Source organism: Hyperoodon ampullatus (assembly GCF_949752795.1).
Source record: "Hyperoodon ampullatus genome assembly, chromosome: 4".
NCBI lineage: Eukaryota > Metazoa > Chordata > Mammalia > Artiodactyla > Ziphiidae > Hyperoodon > Hyperoodon ampullatus.
Window position 1 is genome coordinate 116,459,187 of NC_136917.1, and position 19,962 is coordinate 116,479,148.

General features: G+C 39.4%; 1 protein-coding gene across 2 annotated transcripts in view; it reads left to right on the top strand.

Annotated features, from left to right (window-relative positions):
• CERT1 (ceramide transporter 1) overlaps positions 1-19,962 on the top strand; it is a gene marked incomplete at its 5' end in the record, with an annotated part of 128,934 nt that overhangs the window by 80,582 nt on the left and 28,390 nt on the right. The window lies entirely within an intron of this gene.

The window sequence follows — 19,962 nt, forward strand, 5'->3', positions numbered from 1 at the left end:
GTATTTATTTTTAATAGATCTTTATTGGAGTATAATTGCTTCACAATACTGTGTTAGTTTCTGTTGTACAACAAAGTGAATCAGCCATATGCATACATATGTCCCCATATCCCCTCCCTCCTGAGCCTCCCTCCCATCCTCCCTATTGCACCCCTCTAGGTCATCGCAAAGCACCAAGCTGATCTCCCTGTGCTATGCTGCTGCTTCCCACTAGCTAACTATTTTACATTCAGTAGTGTATATATGTCGATGCTTCTCTCACTTCTCCCCATCTTCCCCCTCCCACCCCGTGTCCTCAAGTCCATTCTCTATGTATACATCTTTATTCCTGCCCTGCAACTAGGTTCATCAGTACCTTTTTTTTTTTTTACATTCCATATATGTGTATTAGAATACGGTATTTGTTTTTCTCTTTCTGACTTACTTCACTCTGTATGACAGGCTCTAGGTCCATCCACCTAACTACAGATAACTCAATTTCATTCCTTTTTATGGCTAAGTAATACTCCATTGTATATATATGCCACATCTTCTTTATCCATTCATCTGTCGATGGACATTTAGGTTGCTTCCATGTCCTGGCTATTGTAAATAGTGCTGCAGTGAATATTGTGGCACATGTCTCTTTTGGAATTATGGTTTTCTCAGGGTATATGCCCAGTAGTGGGATTGCTGGGTCATATGGTAGTTCTGTTTTTAGTTTTTTAAGGAACCTCCATACTGTTTTCAATAGTTGTATCAATTTAAATTCCCACCAACAGTGCAGGAGGGTTCCCTTTTCACCACACCCTTTCCAGCATTCTTTGTTTCTAGATTTTTGATATTAGCCATTCTGACTGGTATGAGGTGATACCTCATTGTAGTTTTGATTTGCATTTCTCTAATAATTAGTGATGTTGAGCATCTTTTCATATGCCCCTTGGCCGTCTGTATGTCTTCCTTGGTGAAATGTCTATTTAGGTCTTCTGCCCAGTTGTTAATTGGATTGTTTGTTTATTTTCATATTGAGCTCCATGAACTGTTTGTATGTTTTGGAGATTATTCCTTTGTTGTTTCATTTGCAAATATTTTCTCCCATTCTGAGGGTTGTCTTTTTGTCTTGTTTATGGTTTCCTTTGCTGTGCAAAACTTTTAAGTTTAATTAAGTCCCATTTGTTTATTTTTATTTTATTTACTCTAGGAGGTGGGTCAAAAAAGATCTTGCTGTGGTTTATGTTAAAGAGTGTTTTTCCTGTGTTTTCCTCTAAGAGTTTTATAGTGTCTGGCCTTACATTTAGGTCTTTAATCCATTTGGAGTTTATTTTTATGTATGGTGTTAGGTAGTGTTCTAATTTCATTCTTTTACATGTAGCTGTCCAGTTTTCCCAGCACCACGTACTGAAGAGGCTATCCTTTCTTCATTGTATGTTCTTGCCTCCCTGGCCATAAATTAGGTGACCATATATGCATGAGTTTATCTCTGGGCATTCTAACCTGTACCATTGATCTATATTTCTGTTTTTGTGCCAGTACCATACTGTCTTGATTACTATAGCTTTGTTGTATAGTTTGATGTAGGGGAGCCTGATTCCTCCAGCTCCATTTTTCTTTCTCAAGATTGCTTTGGCTATTTGGGGTCTTTTGTGTTTCCATACGAATTGTAAAAATTTTTGTTCTAATTCTGTGAAGAATGCCATTGGTAGTTTGATAGGGATTGCATTGAATCTGTAGATTGCTTTGGGTAATATAGTCATTTTCACAGTATTGATTCTTCCAATCCAAGAACATGGTATATTTCTCTATCTTTTATGTCATCTTTGATTTCTTTCATCAGTGTTTTATAGTTTTCTGAGTACAAGTCTTTCACCACCTTAGGCAGGTTTATTCCTAGTTATTTTAGTCTTTTTGGGGGGATGGTAAATGGGATTCTTTCCTTAATTTCTCTTTCTGATTTTTCATTGTTGGTGTATAGGAATGCCAGGAATTTCTGTGCATTAATTTTGTATCCTGCAACCTTACCAAATTCATTGATTAGTTCTAGTAGTTTTCTGGTGGCATCTTTAGGATTATCTATGTATAGTATCATGTCATCTGCAAACAGTGGCAATTTTACTTCTTCTTTTCCAATTTGTATTCCTTTTTTTTCTTTTGCTTCTCTGATTGCCGTGGTAGGACTTCCAAAACTATGTTGAATAAGAGTGGTGAGAGTGGGACATCCTTGTCTTATTCCTGATCTTAGAGGAAATGCTTTCAGTTTTTCACCACTGAGTATGATTCTTGGTGTGGGTTTGTCATATATGGCCTTTATTATGTTGAGGTAGGTTCCCTCTATGCCCATTTTCTGGAGAGTTTTTATCCTAAATGGGTGTTGAATTTTGTCAAAAGCTTTTTCTGCATCTACTGAGATGATCGTATGGTTTTTATTCCTTAATTTGTTAATATGGTGTATCACATTGATTGATTTGCATATATTGAAGAATCCTTGCATCCCTGGATAAATCCCACTTGATCATGGTATATGATCCTTTTAATGTGTTGTTGGATTCTGTTTGCTAGTATTTTGTTCAGGATTTGTGCATCTGTGTTCATCAGTGATATTGGTCTATAATTTTCTTTTTTTGTGATATCTTTTTCTGGTTTTGGTAACAATGTGATGGTGACTTCGTAGAATGGATTTGGGAGTGTTTCTCCCTCTGCAAATTTTGGGGAAGAGTTTGAGAGGGATCAGTCTTAGCTCTTCTCTAAATGTTTGATAGAATTCACCTGTGAAGCCATCTGGTCCTGGGCTTTTGTTTGTTGGAAGGTTTTTAATTATGGTTTAAATTTCATTACTTGTGATAGGTCTGTTTATATTTTCTGATTCCTCCTGGCTTAGTCTTGGAAAATTGTACTTTTCCACGAATTTGTCCATTTCTTCGTGTTTGTCTATTTTATTGACATATACTTGTTTGTAGTAGTCTCTTATAATCCTCTGTGTTTCTGTGGTGTCAGTTGTGATTTCTTCTTTTTAATTTCTAATTTTATTGATTTATGTCCTCTCCCTTTTTTTCTTGATGAGTCTGGCTAAGGATATGTCAATTTTGTTTATCTTCTCAAAGAACCAGCTTTTAGTTTTATTGATCTTTGCTATTGTTTTCTTCGTTTCTATTTCATTTATTTCTGCTCTGATTTTTATGATTTCTTTCCTTCTACTGTGAGTTTTCTTTGTTCTTCTTTCTCTAGTTATTTTAAGTGTAGGGTTAGATTGTTTATTTGAGATTGTTCTTGTTTCTTGAGGTGAAATTGAATTGCTATAAACTTCCCTCTTAGAACTGATTTTGCTGCATCCCATAGTTTTTGGATCGTCGTGTTTTCATTGTCATTTGTTTCTAGGTATGTTTAAAATTTCTTCTTTGATTTCTTCAGTTATCTCTTGTTTATGCAGTAGCACACTGTTTAGCTTCCATGTATTTGTGTTTTTTGCAGTTTTTTTTCCCTGTAATTGATTTCCAGTCTCATAGCATTGTGGTCAGAAAAGATGCTTGATATGATTTCAGTTTTCTTACATTTTCTGAGGCTTGATTTGTGACCCAAGGTGTGTTCTGTTCTGGAGATTGTTCTGTGTGCACTTGAGAAGAAAGTATATTCTGCCACTTTTGGGTGGAATGTTCTATAAATATCAATTAAATCTATCTGGTCTATTGTGTCATTTAAAGTTTGTGCTTCCTTATTTATTTTCTGTTTGGATGATCTGTCCATTGGTGTAAGTGATGTGTTAAAGTCCCCCACTATGATTGTGTTACTGTCGATTTCTCCTTTCATGGTTGTTAGCATTTGCCTCATGTATTGAGGTGCTTCTATGTTGGGTGCATAAACATTTATAATCGTTATATCTTCTTCTTGGATTGATCCCTTGATCATTATGTAGTCACCTTCTTTGTCTCTTGTAATAGTTTTTATTTTAAAGTCTATTTTATTGGATACGAGTATTGCTACTCCATCTTTCTTTTGATTTCCATTTTCATGGAATATCTTTTTCCATCCTCTCACTTTCAGTCTGTATGTGTCCCTAGGTCTGAAATGGGTCTCTTGTAGACAGCATATATATGGGGCTTGTTTTTGTATCCATTCAGCAAGTTTGTGTCTTTTGGTTGGGGCATTTAATCTATTTACATTCAAGGTTGTTACTGATATATATGTTCCTGTTAGCATTTTCTTAATTGTTTTGGGTTTGTTTTTGTGTGTCTTTTTCTTCTCTTGTGTTTCCTGCCTAGAGAAGTTTCTTTAGCATTTGTTGTAAAGCTGGTTTGGTCGTGCTGAATTCTCTTAGCTTTTGCTTGTCTGAAAAGTTCTTGATTTCTCCCTTGAATCTGAATGAGATCCTTGCTGGGTAGAGTAATTTTGGTTGTAGGTTTTTGTCTTTCATCACTGTATGTATATCCTGCCACTCTCTTCTGGCCTGTGGAGTTTCTGCTGAAAAATCAGCTGTGTTATTTTTTTTCCCCTTGCTGCTCTTAATACTTTTTCTTTGAATTTAATTTTTGTTAGTTTGATTAATATGTGTCCTGGTGTGTTTTTCCTAGGGTTTATCCTGTATGGGACTCTCTGTGCTTCCTGGACTTGGGTGACTATTTCCTTTTCCATATTAGGGAAGTTTTCGACTATAATCTCTTTAAATGTTTTCTCAGCCCCTTTCTTTTCCTCTTCTTCTTCTGTGACCCCTATAATTCGAATATTGGTACGTTTAGTGTTATCCCAGACACAAGTATCTGCGTGTACCTTAAATGGACATTTTCATTGCTTGTTTTAAAGAATACATATTGCTAGTCAACCAGGCTTACTCTCACATGCACCTAAGAATTCTGACCAATTCTCTTTTCTTTAAAGACAATCTCTGAGATTGTCTTCAATTCTTTTCATTCTTGTTTTCTTTATTCTGCTCCTTGGCAGTTATTTCCACCATTTTGTCTTCCAGCTCACTTATTCGTTTTTCTGCCTCCGTTATTCTGTTACTGATGCCTTCTAGTATATTTTTCATTTCAGTTATTGTGTTGTTCATCTCTGTTTGTTTGTTCTTTAGTTCTTCTAGTTCTTTGTTAAACATTTTTTGCGTTTTCTCAATCTGTACCTCCATTCTATTTCTGAGATTCTATATCATCTTTACTATCATTACCCTGAATTGTTTTTCAGGTAGGTTGCCTAATTCCTCTTCATTTTTTTGGTCTTGTAGTTTTTTACCTTGCTCCTTCACTCACATGTGACATATTTTTTTGCAGTCTTTTTTTTTTTCTTTTTTTTTGTGAGTGGGATTGTGTTCCTGTCTTACTGGTTGTTTGGCCTGAGGCTTCCAACACCAGAGTTTGTAAGCTGTTGGGTGGAGCTGGGTCTTTGTGCTGAGATGAGTACCTCCGTGAGACCTCACTTGGATGAATATTCCCTGTGGTCTGAAGTTCTCTGTTAGTCCAGTGGTTCCAACTCGGAGCTCCCACCCTAGGACCTTTGGCCCGACCCCCAGCTTGTGAACCAAGATCCCGCAAGGCACGTGGGATGGCCAAAAAAAAAAGGAGAGAGAGAACAATAGCAAAGTAAAAAATAAAATTAGACTAGGAAACTAACAGATACATTGGAAAGGATATAAAAATAAAAATATAGATGAATCAACAACCACAAGGTACAATAGTACCACAATAGTAAAAAAGAGGGGGAGGGAAAAGGGAAAACAAAAAAAGAAAAAAAAACTTGGAAAAGGCCTTGGCTGTGGAGGGCGGGGCCTAAGCAAGGGTGAGGTTTGGGTGGTGGGCGGGGCCTATGCTCAGGACCCACAGGGCTGGAAAAGGCCCTGGGGGCTGTGGGGGTGTGTGGCTTAGGCTCAAGGAACAGAAGGGAACCAGGCGAGCCCCCCACCCCTGGTCTCAGAGGGCAGGCGACTTCACCTGGGAGCCCAGCAGACTTCCTGGGCTCAAGTCGGCAGGGCAAACACCCTCCTCTCTTCTCCTGCTCCTCCTGCTCCTCCTGCTCCTCCTGTCCTCCTGTCCTGGAGGACCCCTTCCCCCTGCCTCTCCTGTTCTACCCTCAGTCTCTTTCCTATGACCCCAGGACCAATGCAGACACGGGGAGGGGGTGGCCTTGAAGGGCAGGGGACCAGCCTGGTATCTCAGCAGACTCCCCAGGCCCTAGTGGGTGGGACAGACACCCTCTGATGAGTGGTAATATTTTTAAATTGCTAAGCTGTCATCTCATTCCTTCTGGAATGTACAAAAATTACATAATTAGCTATCGTCTGGGATTTTAAAAGTCTAGATTACTGAAATATTAGCTGTTACAATTTTAACTTTTATTCTGAAGCTGAGCAAAGTCTTTTGCTATTTTAGGTTTATTTTGGGGAGGACTATCAGCTTTTAAAAATTACCCTATTTTTTCATATTATAAATAAAATAGATGTACATTATAGGAAGATTATAGAAAATACAAATCAGCCTATCTTTTTAATTTAACAATATGTGGTACCCATTTATCTCCTATGAGCAATATGTAAGTACTGTATAATTTTATATTTGTTTATTTCCACTTTGGTCAAGACAGGTTTATTTCAGGGGAGAGAGCAGGGTGGAGAAAGGAGGGTCCTTGTGCTAGGTTTATGTGTTTATTAGTTTTAAAAAAAATTGCTTCATTGATGTGATTTAGGTTTTCTTTTAAAAATGTTTATTGGTCATTTGCATTTCTTCTTTAATGACTCGTACACGTCCCTTCACGTTTTTACTATTAGAATTTGAGTGTTTTCCCCCTATTGATTTAGAAGATGAGCAGGATTGACTTCATTTCTCAATTATTTTCTTCTTTTTATAGTTTTAAAAAAATCTTTTTAATTGTTCATTTTGTCATATAAAAGTTTCATACTTTCTTGTAATTAACTCACAGTCTTTTGGTACACTTACCTCTACATTTTTTTTCATGTTTTAAAAAGCATTCTCTTGTCAACCTAAAGAGGTAAACTGAGATATGCTCAAATTTCCAGAAATTGAGTTTATTTCAGAACAGCAGAGGAATTACAATTCGGGGAATGCATGCAGTACCAAGTTACAGGCAGTTTTGTTGAGGATTTGGGGCAGGTTGTATTTATGGGCAAGGAGTACAGACAAGGAGAGTCCAGCCAGAGTCCAAGCAGTAAGTTCATTGGCTTGAGGATGGGGAGAGATACTTGGTAGATGGTCTTTGGTCAGGAGATAAGACTCAGTCTTCTGATTATCTGGCATTTATGGGAAGTCTTTCTCTCCGTTCTTAAATTCCATTCTTCAGAGGGTGCATGCATAAAATTCTCTATTTCAATCTTTTGGCCACCCTGTGAAGCATGTGGGATCTTAATTCCCCGACCAGGGATTGAACCTGTGCCCCTTGCATTGGTAGCAATGTGTCTTAACCACCGGACTGACAGGGAAGTCCCATCTGGTTCCATTTTAGATCGAAATCCTTTCACACTGTACTTCAAATAATCTTCTGTATCTTCTGTTCTTTTTTTTTAGTGGTCTCTCCTAAGTATATTAATACATCTGAATTTTTAAAAATTATGGTGTAGGGCTTACCTGGTGGCGCAGTGGTTGAGAGTCTGCCTGCCGATGCAGGGGACACGGGTTCGTGCCCCGGTCTGGGAGGATCCCACATGCTGCGGAGTGGCTGGGCCCGTGAGCCATGGCTGCTGAGCCTGCGCCTCCGGAGCCTGTGCTCCGCAATAGGAGAGGCCACAGCAGTGAGTGCCACCGCAAAAAAAAAAAGAAAGAAAGAAAGAAAAAGAAAAATTATGGTGTAATGGAGGAATCTATATGTTATTCCAGTGGCATTTGTTGAATAAACCATCTTTTTTCCAGCCATTTGAAATGCATCTCCCTCTTTCTCTTTTAATGAAGAAAATAGTTAAGGGCACTTCAGTTCTTTTTTCACCATCTTCCTGTTGATGAAAAATTAACAAAGAAATGGAAAATATATTCTAGTCTTATTGAGAATTACAACCTAGGAAAAGCATCTCAGAAAGCTCTGAGAACTGTTCCGTTAGAAGTGTTTTTGAGACAGGATGTACATCATATCAAATGACGTAATACTGACAGTTTACATAGTTCAGTTCTGCAGGTACAAAGTAGTAGGTAACCTGACTCTTCGCAAGATCAAGAAGGAAGGTTATCTTTTAAGGAGTTGTCTTGATGCTAGAAGGATGTTGCAGTTTAGGATTGGGCAGGTATTTTTGCCGATGGGGAAAATTTGGTCATGATGCATAATGCAGATGTACAGTACACTGTAGAGGGGAAAGAGGGGGCCAAAAGGCAGAGAAATTTTTTATGTTTAAATTTTTCTTGTCTTGCCATAAAATATGAATTTTATTTCACAATTTCCTCTTTCTGATCATTAACCTTTTGATGGAAAGCGTTAGGTGATCAAATATTTGGTCCCTTGGTGCCAAGGTGGTTGCTCGCCTGCCGTTGGTCCATCTTTTCCCTCAATGCTGGGTCCTAATAGCCCAGTTCTCTTTTTTGGGGGAATGGGGGGTGGGGTGGGGAATTATACTAGCAGAATGTTCAGCAAGGACTGAGAGCCAATTCTAGGCTGTCCAATAAGACAATTCCCCTCACATGTGCATTATTTTATAGAGCACTGTAGACATGATCCAAAGTTTTAAGTTGTTTAGACATCATTATTTTACTACGAACAGGTGATACACAGCATGAAAGGCAAGAAGCTATCACCTTGTAAGTTTCATAAACTGTAGTTTAAGTTGCCAGTAGAACCAACAACATCATTAACAAAGATTTAAGCCAAGATCCTCCTGAACCAAACCCTTTTCCTAGTATTTCCCCTAAACTGGGAAGAGGATTTTTCATAGTGGAAATTTGACTCTTTGTATGTCATAAGATGAGTTAACAAATATCGTGGCCAAATGATCATACCATTGGAAACCTGATAGAAACCAGTGTGCTCACATTACAGATTGACATCACAGATTGACAGGAGCTACCCATAAGTGACCTTGAGCCCAAGGGAAACGAATAGCATATCTTCCTAACCAACCTGGGGGAAGCAGAGGTCATAAACTTGTTCCATAAATCCATTGGGTCCTCTTAGGAGCTACCCAGTATTCACCATCTAATGAAAAGGATTGTTTATGACCAGGTTCAGAACAGGCATCATTAATTGGCCAGGTAAGACTTGAAGCTCCTCGATGGGCAAAGCCCAGGCCTTCTACCCCTCAGGTACCTGAGGCCGGGGGTCTACCCTAGTCCTTCCCCAACCCCTTGGCTCTTAGAACAGCCTCCCTGGCCCCAGGGCAACGTACCAGGCTGGCACTGCCCTCTCCACCACCCCCCAGCTGCCCTCAGCTGTCTTCCCTTCTGCACAGCCCTCTGTGCTGTCCACCCCTCCCTCTGGCAGGTAGCAGGGCAATAGGTGGGGAGGAGCTGCGGACTGTGAGGACCAAGGTGGGGCTCAGGCCCTGTCCTCCTCCCCAGGAGGGGCTCCGTATGCATTCCTTGGTGCTCTCTGAGTGCATCTGACGTCCTGCCCATTTGGAGCAGATGCCTGTGTGCATGTGTTTGCGTGCCTGTCCAATGTATATTGTATCTTAACTTCCATTTTAAAAATTGTTTTGTACAGAGAGATGCAGCAGGGGTTGGGAGGGCAGAGTGGACAGAGGGAAGCCACCCCGCTCCCAGCACTGGGTGTCTGGGGTGGGAGCAAGAAGGCTACAAAGGGTCTGGCCTGGCCCAGGCCCCACCTTGGACTCAGCACGAAAGGGCTTTCAATGAATTAAGTGAAAACTTTTTTACAAAAACACAAAAATCAAAGCTCCAAACGTATTAGAAATAAAATATGAACTTGCAAAAAAAAAATTAATTGGCCAGGTAATAGCATCTCACTTAGTGATATTGGCAGTGATACTACCTTGCATGGTGTTAGAGTTTCTTTCTTTTAAAATAAAATTTCTAAGGGCTGTCCAGTTAGAGCCTTGAAGAGGAGAAATCTACCAAGGCAATCTGGGAGTACTGGACATAGGTAATTGGCCACAAACCCAGTAATTAGATTGATTTTTGAAACTTGCAGATGATGGAGCTCAAGCAAAAGTGTGAGGAGAAAAAAAAGTGTGAGCATTGTCAAAGTAATCAGTATACAGACCTAGTCCAGCATCTTGGATCAGCTGTCTTCTTCAGATGTCTTCTCTTGCTGGTCTGGTAGTGCTGTTCTTAGTCAAAGTCAAGTGTCAGAAACAGGAGTTGCAGTTTATTCAGGAGAGGGGGCCTGATATGCAGTTTATTCAGGAGAGGAGGACTCTTCCAATATGGCTATAAAGAGTCCTTTATCTGATACCTGTTCCAGTATGAATAATCTCCTGGTTGCAGGTCATGGCACATCTGATCTTCATCCAAAGTTAGATTACTGTGATAAGCTTCAGAAACAAACTTGGAGTGTCCTTTTAATAACTAAACTTTATAATAATATAACAACAAGGAAACTATCTGGGAAATGAGTCTTAGGCAGTAGTAAATAAAGACCTCATTTAATAAAACTAGAATTTAATATCCACTGAAACATAATCTGTTTCTCTCTAAAATTACCCTAATTTCTACCAAATGTAGCCACATTAAGACTAATTGGTTTGCAAAATGTCTGGTTAATTGACAACCTAGGCTCTTTAAATTGTCTGTGCTGGAACTTTTCACAAGGAATCTCAGATTGAACTTTAAAAAAAAAAAAATTCTCAGGGCCAGGAAAGCCACACTAAAGGCATGTCATAGATTCCACCTGTGACAGCTGTAGATTTGGGTGCTAGGTTTGGGTGAATTTCTCTCTTCTCAAAGTCTCCTGAATACCTTGAGATTCCTGTACCTGTTAGGAGGTGACCTTCCTTATTACCTGAGAAAGTTGCTAGGAACCTAAGAGTTTACAGATTCTGAAGGGATCAGGTAGAGAGAAAAGATAAATGTTTCAATTCTACATACAGAGTTGTGATTTAAAGATTTCTTTATATCTGGAAAACAGATTAAAAACAAATAATATTTCAGACAAAAAACAAAAATTATATAACCATACTCGTAATTTCAGTCAGTCTTATGTGACTAATCCTTGATCTTAATCTTCAGTTAATGGTTTTATGAAGCCATCAGGTTTTCCATCAGAAGTCTTTAATTTCTTACCCAGTTCAGGATATGATCTGAAAGTTATCAGAAACTTATACTTGTCCAAAAGTCCTTTCTGTGAATCTTCTTCAAGATGAAGCATTTTTGCAAAAACTTCAGAGTAAAATAATAACTGTCCATAAATGATAAAAGATTCAAAAAGTCAAGGTTAAAGACCTGATTACAATGCCAATTGACAAATAAACTTCGTTACTGTTGTGACATACAACAATTTAAGATAATTACTAGAACTATGACTGATAACATTTTACCAGGACATACCAGATTTTTAGGAGTTCTATATAATTTCTAGAATTTCTATATTAATAATATTTACCCATATGATATAACCTGAGAAGTTTTATCACCACTCAAATTTGACAATGCTTCCCATGTAATTTAACATACCAAATAAGACTAATTAGTTTAATATTCCTCTCTCTGAGATGGAGAGAAAACAAATATTTTGAGGCATACCAGGGACCCTTTGGAAAACCTCAGAGTTAACTGGAGATCCAGTGAACTTCATTCAGAATTTGATCTTTGGGACATTTGTCAAAAAGTTTCAAAATACCTAGTTAAATAGGATTATAGGTCACTGTGAAACAATACCCATTCATTTAAGCAAAGTGACAATAAAAGATCTCAAAGGTAATAAATCACTTAAAGGCAAAGAAAGTCACACAATCTCTTACCAAAAGCAGCTCAATATTTTCAGAAAACTTTGTGCTCTTAGAGAGAAAACTAAATTCAGGTTTTATACACCTTACCTTTAAAAATCATTTTCTTGGGCTTCCCTGGTGGCACACTGGTTGGGAGTCCGCCTGCCGATGCAGGGGACGCGGGTTCATGCCCCAGTCCGGGAGGAGCCCACGTGCCGCAGAGTGGCTGGGCCCATGAGCCATGGCCGCTGGGCCTGCGCGTCTGGAGCCTGTGCTCCGCGATGGGAGAGGCCGCGGCAGTGGGAGGCCCGCGTACCGCCAAAAAAAAAAAAAAATCATTTTCTTAACTAAACTCAATCTTAGCCAATCCTGACCACATACAAAACTCTTTTCTCAGTGTTCCTTTTCCTTGACCCTTTTACAACTTTCTGTATCCATATTATTTTGTCCCTTATTTTCTTTTCCATTCGGAAACAACCAGCTCTAAGACAAAACTACCCTTTTTTTCCTTTAACAAAATGCATTTCCATTCCTTATATCCTCTTTTAGTGAAAACATACTTCCCATTTTCCTTGGATACTGAAATGTTTCCCTTATTATTTTAGTAGCTTTAGTTACACATATTATAATTCTTAACCTTAAAACATAGTTTCTAGCAAAAACTAAGTAAGCAATTATGAACTGCCTTTTCCGTTAGTATTCTTCAGATTGGCAAGCTTATAAATACTATTTATGGTTCTAGAAAACATTCTCTTTCTTACAGAGAGTCTTAATGTGACATCAAACATATTAATAGTCCTAACTAACCTTAGTTTCTTTGAAAAAGGAAACCTATGCTCAGTAATTAATGTCCCAGTATCTTAGCTGGAAATGACCTGGGTATTTGATGGATTCCCATTATTTAAGTTAATTTAGCACAACTCTAAAGTTTCAAGTTACCAAAATCTGGAAAGAGTATTTTAGATAGACATCCCCAAGACACAGTTATTCCTAAAGAGTTAAAAGTTTCATCGTATTGTTATTTTTTCTTGCTGAACAACTTTCTAACAAGAATAATAAGGTTTTATTTGACTTGTAGTATACCTAGGTACAATAAAAGTATTATACTTAATGTTAATGACTCTAAAGACATGTCTGTATTAATTAAACCAACAAGCTTAAGCTAAGTTTAATACCAGATATTAATTTAGTACTGAATATTTCCTAGATCACATAAGCCTGAAGTTCATTCTGGCCAGATTCTTTTGTATTTCTGAATATTTATATAAGTGCTTAATTTCCTTTAAGCCAGTTAAACAGAGTTCTTTCACAAATTAATTTTTGCGGTACCACACATCTACAACACACCTGTGTAGATACAAAGAAACACACAAACAGACACAGAGACCTCATAGTGCCCATTCCAAAATTTCAGCCAGGAATCAGGTGTAACAATATAAAACCCTCAGTTATAAAAGAGGTTGAATTCAAATTGAGTTTCTGGCAGATGGAACAAATCAAGATCACCTATCTAGATTGCTAAAACCTTTTTACTAGTCTTTATGAGAAGACACTTAAGATTTCTATTTGTCATTAACAAGTCAAGTACCAAGTTATCTACCCTCCCTCAAGGCCAGAAAACAAATTTTTTTTCTCTGTTTACAAGCCTCTTAAGATAAATAAGGGGACATTTTGGGAGTGGTAAAAAGATTGGTGGGCTTTGGATTATTTCTGGAGCCATACCTCTGGTCCTATAAAGACTAGATTTGTAAAATAAGGATAGTTTTTTTGTTTGTTTTTGTTTTTTTCTCAAAGAATTGGGTGGCCACCTCAGTGATTTCAAAGGACTGACATACCCCTTCACCTATGTTGGAATGTCTTACTTTCTCTCATTTAGCTTAGGGAAGAAGCAGCACCACCCCGCTCCAAAAAAAATTACTATCAGGTTCCAATTACCAGCTATGGTCAGTTTAGTCACACCATTGGCTTCCCACCTCCCAACTTGATAATTAATTAATTTATTATTTTAATTTTAATTATTTAGTTAGTTAGTTAGTTGGTTGCACCGGGTCTTAGTTGCGGCAGGCGGGCTTCTTAGTTGTGGCAGGTGGGCTCCTTAGTTGCAGCTCGAGGGCTCCTTAGTTGCAGCTTGAGGGCTTCTTAGTTGCGGCTCACCGGCTCCTTTAGTTGTGGCATGCAAACTCTTAGTTGCAGCATGCATGTGGGATCTAGTTCCCTGACCGGGGATTGAACCTGGGCCCCCTGCATTGGGAGTGTGGAGTCTTAACCATGGTGCCACCAGGGAAGTCCTGGTAATCTGTTTATAAACACTTTTAAGGATTCTCCCTGGGTTTAAGAAATTATTTAACTGTGGCCCTCAGTTTGGCCTTTGATCTGAAGAGGCTTGCCTACAAGCCTCATGTAGTCCCATTCCTAAAGGTAACCATTTAATAGGGTCTTCTGGGTAGAAAGGCAATTCAGACAGATTATTAGTAGACGGGAACAGTAGTTAAAGTTTTAGGTACCTTTTATATCATTAATCTTTTATTAGCTTTCTACAAGAAATCTTTCAATGCAGCTATTTTGAAATTTTGAAGCCTTTTGGGGCTTCTGTATACCAGTTAAAATAGGTACAATATTTAAGATGAGAGCTCTCTAAAATTTTAACAATTTAGTAGACTTTCCCATTCAAAGGATCTAAGAAGCTAGCCTGACAAATATTTTCCCCTGCTAATATAATTTTAGAAAAGAGAAAAACTCTTACTGCTGTTGAAAAAAATCAGTTTGGGAGTGCCAGAAGAACCTATCTCACCATTTCAGGGCCCAACATCCTTTAGTTCTGATTAAGAACTTGCAAGCATACATAAACCCAGCTGGTATTCCCATAGGTGACTGTCCATCTGGGAGCTGTTTGGCCTTTGAGGCACAATTTCCCATTATTTTGTAGCCTAATTCAGATATGGGATATGAGATATGATCTGTACAACTTTCTGAGGACAGTGTGGTAGATCAAATATGTGCTGTTTCTGAATCTAGCCCCAAGGAGTTAACCTTGGGTTGGTTTGACTCTTGTACATGGCTCAGTTTCTCCCTGTGACAGTCTAAAACCACCATGGGTGCTGAGAGCACTAGGTTATCAGCCTCTGTTGTGCCTAGTCGGATGAGCAGTATTTACCTAGTGGTTGTAGTGGATCTCTCTTATTCTTCAGAGCTGAATAATTCAGTCTCTCATTTCACTAGCAAAAGCTTTGTTCAGAACATATATCAACTCATTTTTTTCAGTGTAAGCCAAATTTAACAAAAACCCAGCCACCTATGATTCCCTGGGCCCCTTGTCCCGATCCCCGAAGTCCTGCCCAAGAACTGCACCAGTGCCCCTTAAGACTCCAAGCCTTAAGTGAAACAGCTCAAATAAAATTTCAGGGTCGTTACTCAAACAATGAGATCCAGATATTAGGAGAGCTCACCAGAACACCTGAGGAGTACTGAGAAGCTGGTGGGGCTCAATGGACCCATGCTTGGTACTGAGCACCAGTTCCGGGTAGACTCCAGGTGTTCACTAGTGGGTATCTCTGATATCCTGCCAGCTAAACCATGCATGTCAACAAAAATTAATCAGTCAATCTGAGAAAGAAATGGAAATTTTATTTGAGCCAAATTGAGGAGAACTGTTCTGCCCATTAATTAGAAGTCAAAGCATAGTAATATAAGTTTTTTGAGACAGAGGGCGGTACATCAAATGACGTAATATTGACAGTTTACACAATCCAGTTTTACAGCGACAAGGTTGTAAGTCATGTGACCCCTTCCTTAAAGATCAAGAAAGAAGGTTATCTTTTAAGGAGTTGTCTTGTTGATGCTAGGAAAATGTTGCACCTTAGGATTGGGCTGGTATTCTTGGGGAAGATTTGGTCAGGATGCATAATACAGATATACAGTACAGAGTAGAGGGGAAAGAGGAGGCCAAAGGGCAGAGAAAGTTTTTTTACATTTAAATTTTTCTTGTCTTGCCATAAAGTATGAATTTTATTTCAAATCCCTGTAGTATCAAGTTGTGTAATTCTTAAGTAAACTAGGGCCTGTTTTTACACTTTTTTCCCCTTGGAGTTTTAAACCATCTATATTTACTTGTGTTCATACTACATTTGCATGGATTTTAGACACTAATTCAAAATATGACTTTGTTTTGGTCCTTATCAAATGTTCATGATGTTCTAGTTATTGAACAAAGTTTAAATGTTTCTGTCATCTGTGGCCTCAGAAATTATAATCTTAAATCCATGCCTTAAGATTTTACTAATGTGAGACGCGGCTAGACATGGGTGATATTGCAAGGAACAAGGTAAACAAGGGTCCTGCCTGAGGGCCTTAGCTGCGTACATAATGGGAACGCAGAGTAGTTAACAGGCAATTAGAATAATGTATGTTATGGAACACTTTAACACGGTGAACACAGGTATTGAGTCAGAGATGGCTTCCAGATGCCACAACGTCTGAGCTAAAACCTTAAGAATGAGTCAGCTGAGTATTTGTTAACCAGGTGAATAGCCTGTAAAGTGTTTGCTTATAGGGGCTGAGAAGAAAGAAGACATTTGGAGACCAGAAGAAAAAGAGCATTTTGCCGCATGGCAATGCAAAGCACTTATCTGTGGAGGGTAGAGCCAATCAAAAGTGGGGAGTGGCAAGACTGGCTAGAACCAGTATCCTCAGGCAATGGGTTTTTTTTTTTTTTTTTTTTTTTTTTTTTTTTTTTTTTTTTTTTCGCGGTACGCGGGCCTCTCACTGTTGTGGCCTCTCCCGTTGCGGAGCACAGGCTCCGGACGCACAGGCTCAGCAGCCATGGCTCACGGGCCCAGCTGCTCCGCGGCATGTGGGATCTTCCCGGACCGGGGCACGAACCCGTGTCCCCTGCATCGGCAGGCGGACCCTCAACCACTGCGCCACCAGGGAAGCCCTAGGCAATGGGTTTAAGTCATTCTTACTTCCTGCAGTGAGGAGAGTGGACTGAAGTTGACTGTTGTGACTGAGGGCTTGGAGACTTTTTCAGTATTACAGGTGAGAATTGCCTACATGGACAAATCAGATATTTGGAAGGTAGAATTGAAGGGTGTGGTGAATGAGGGGAAAAGGAGGGATTCAAGAACAGGCCCAGGTTTCTGCCTTAGATAGATTGGTATGGAGATGAGGGAAGAACAGGTTTTAGACATGGTGCATCTGAGTTGAAGCATTCACTTGAACACTCCATCTTATATATTATTAGATGTAAAGATCTAACACTTAGGAGAGAGGTGGACAGGCTATGAATTTGGGAATCATCAGAAGATGACTGAAGTCACAGAAATGAGTAAGAACGCTGTGGGGAGAGCAAGTGAGGAGCACTCACATTTAAGGGGTAGACAGAGGCGGAGCCTGCCCTGGAACCCAAAGAACAGTGCTTACTTAGAGAGGGACTGGGAAATTAAGACTCCCAGGGGAAAGATGGCTCCAAAGAGAGTCATTAACATAAGAAATGCTGCTAATAATTACGGCAAGTAGATAAAGACTATGAAGTGTCCCATAGATTCAGCAATAAATAGCTCTTTTCTTTGGTAAGCGTGATGAGATAAAAGTGTTTAAGTTTTTTAATAAAGGAAAATTTATTCCAATTACTTTAGTTCTCCCTCACATTTTTAACGCTGTAGTTCCCAATTGGTAAACTCCTGAGACTCTGATGTAATTGAATAGATTGAATGAGTATTACAATTTTTTAAAGTGTAGATGTGGTTATGATCAATAGAATTTTTAAATCATTAGAAAATACGTTTGAGTTCAGAATAGATTTGGGGTATTTTATATTTTTCTCATATCAACAGAGACCAAAGTGATACTGCTGTCATTTAAGTGTCTGAAATGTTTTGGCTTTATAAAGGGAGTCCTGCAGGACTCTTTCATGATCCAGCTGGTCGTTAGATGGTTATGTCAGGGAGGAATGAATTTTCCTCTGCCCTTCTATGTTCTTCTGGCTCGTCTAAGAATTAAATTGACATGAGGCAGATTAACAGAAAATCAAAGTTTAATAATATGTATATGTGGGAGAGATCCAGGAAAACTGAGTAACTCAATAAAATGACTGAAACCCTCACCTTAAATACCATCTTCAGCTAAAGACAAAAGAAGATGTGGGAGTAGTGGTTTGGAACTTAAAAGAGCTGTAAGACAATTCACAGGAAGATGAGAATGCAAATGTTTGATAAACAAATGTTTGCTGGGCCATGCAGAAACAGTGGGACACAGAGTAGGCTCTGGTCTCTAGACCCTGCTGAGTTTCCCCCATAACACCTAGCCAATATTCTTTGCAGATATCTCTACTGATAGCTCTATTCCAGGAACAGAACCTCTATCTAAAATTTTTTTAGGCAGTGAGAGGGGAAGGTCAGAGTTTCTTCCTGAGTCTTTTGGGCCTTAATTGTTTTTAGCTCAAAATAATCCACATGCCAAAGAGACATTTTGGGGTGGTACGTTTTGCTCCTCTGCAGTTATATTCACTTAATGGTAATTCATCAAGATGTGCACTGTTCTGTATGTGTGTTGTAGTTAAATTAAAATTTGGGGGGTTGTGGTTTGAAGTAACTTTTGAGGGATCCCCATAACTCTACAAGAACTACTACATTGAATCAAGATTTCTGATATGCCTGGGCGAAATGACAGGAGCATTACAGCATAGTTCCTCCCTCTCTTCTTGTGTGGCCCCAGGTTGTGGCAGCGCAGGGATGATGTTGCTTCATACTTTTTAATGGAGTAGTGACAACTTGGGATTTATTCCAGACAGACCCACAGTTGTTCACGTGTCTTATTTTGTATATTTAAAAATTGGGGGAACTTAAACCCAAGCCTGCCTTTTCAGCCTTCAGTTTGATCTCAGGTGGCCTCGACTTGCAGAGGCTTGAAGCAGGGTTTCGGTTCCCGGCCAGAGATTGAGGTCGGGTTACGGTGGTGAGAGCACCAAATCCTAGCCACTAGACCAGTGGTCAGTGACAAGGCCCTGGCCCTTCAGCTTTGCAGAAAAGAATTCCCACAAAGACGGAAAGTAGTGAAACAAGTAAAGTGTTTATTAGGAGGAAGAAAAGAGTACAGTACGTGTGGATAGACACACGGGCAGACTCGGAGAGTCACGCCCTCGTGGTAGTTTGAATCACTTATATGGGGTGTTTCTTCCCGGTTTCCTTTGGCCAATCATCTTGATTTGCCTGGTTCAGAGTCCGTATTTGGTATATCTCAGGGTCCTCCCACGTGTGCACGCACATCTCTTAGCCGAGATGGATTCTACTGAAGAGGCCTACGGGTAGTTAGCATCACTTACTATGGGGTGGCGCCCCCTCCCTTTTTTGACCTCCAAGGAGCCTTTCTGTGCATGTGTAGTTGGGGAGGTCTCCTGACTTCAAGAATGAGAAATATGTGTTCTCTTATCTTCTATCTGGGCAGGGCCCAGCCTCCTCCTCCTATTTTCATCATAGAGTATCCATAGAGAACAACTCCAGCTGTTTGCCCCAGGGGCCCATCTGTCTCCTGCCTCAAGTTTAATAGTAATATGAAGCTGCTTTAGAGAGGGATATTTCCCCCTCTGCCCCTCTTGAGTTCTTGTGGCTGGACTAATAATAAAATTGACACAAGATAGATTAACAGGAGAAAAACAAATTTTAATTCATGTGTGTGTGGGTCCTACAGAAATGGGACCAAAGCGGTGGCCAAAGCAGGCAGCTTTTATACTCTTTCAACAAAGAAACAACAAAGTTGTGAGGGCAAAGAAGCTTAGGTTTGTTTGGGGTGCCCAGTTAGTGAAGAATCTAAACAGAGTTTGGACTTGGAGTAGTAAATTTAAAATGTAACAAGGTTTGTTTATATAGGTTTCCCGCTTCTCAGACCAGAGTCCCTATCTTTGGCAATAATGGTGTCCTGCCTCCAGATGCAGGGAATACACATTTCACATGAGATTTGTTTCCTGCTTTCAGGGAGATGGGAGTGTCAGAGTGTCCCTCTTGCACTGGCCATTTCTTAAGTAACCTTAATTCAAAATAATCAATATGCCACTGAGGCACATTTTGGGGTAGCCTACTCTGGGCCCCAACAAAGCTATTGTTCCACTTATAGTCCACTTAAATTTGTTTTATCACAGCAAGATACACACATAGCTTGCTTGTTTCCATTTTGCTGTTATTCTTTATATTTTT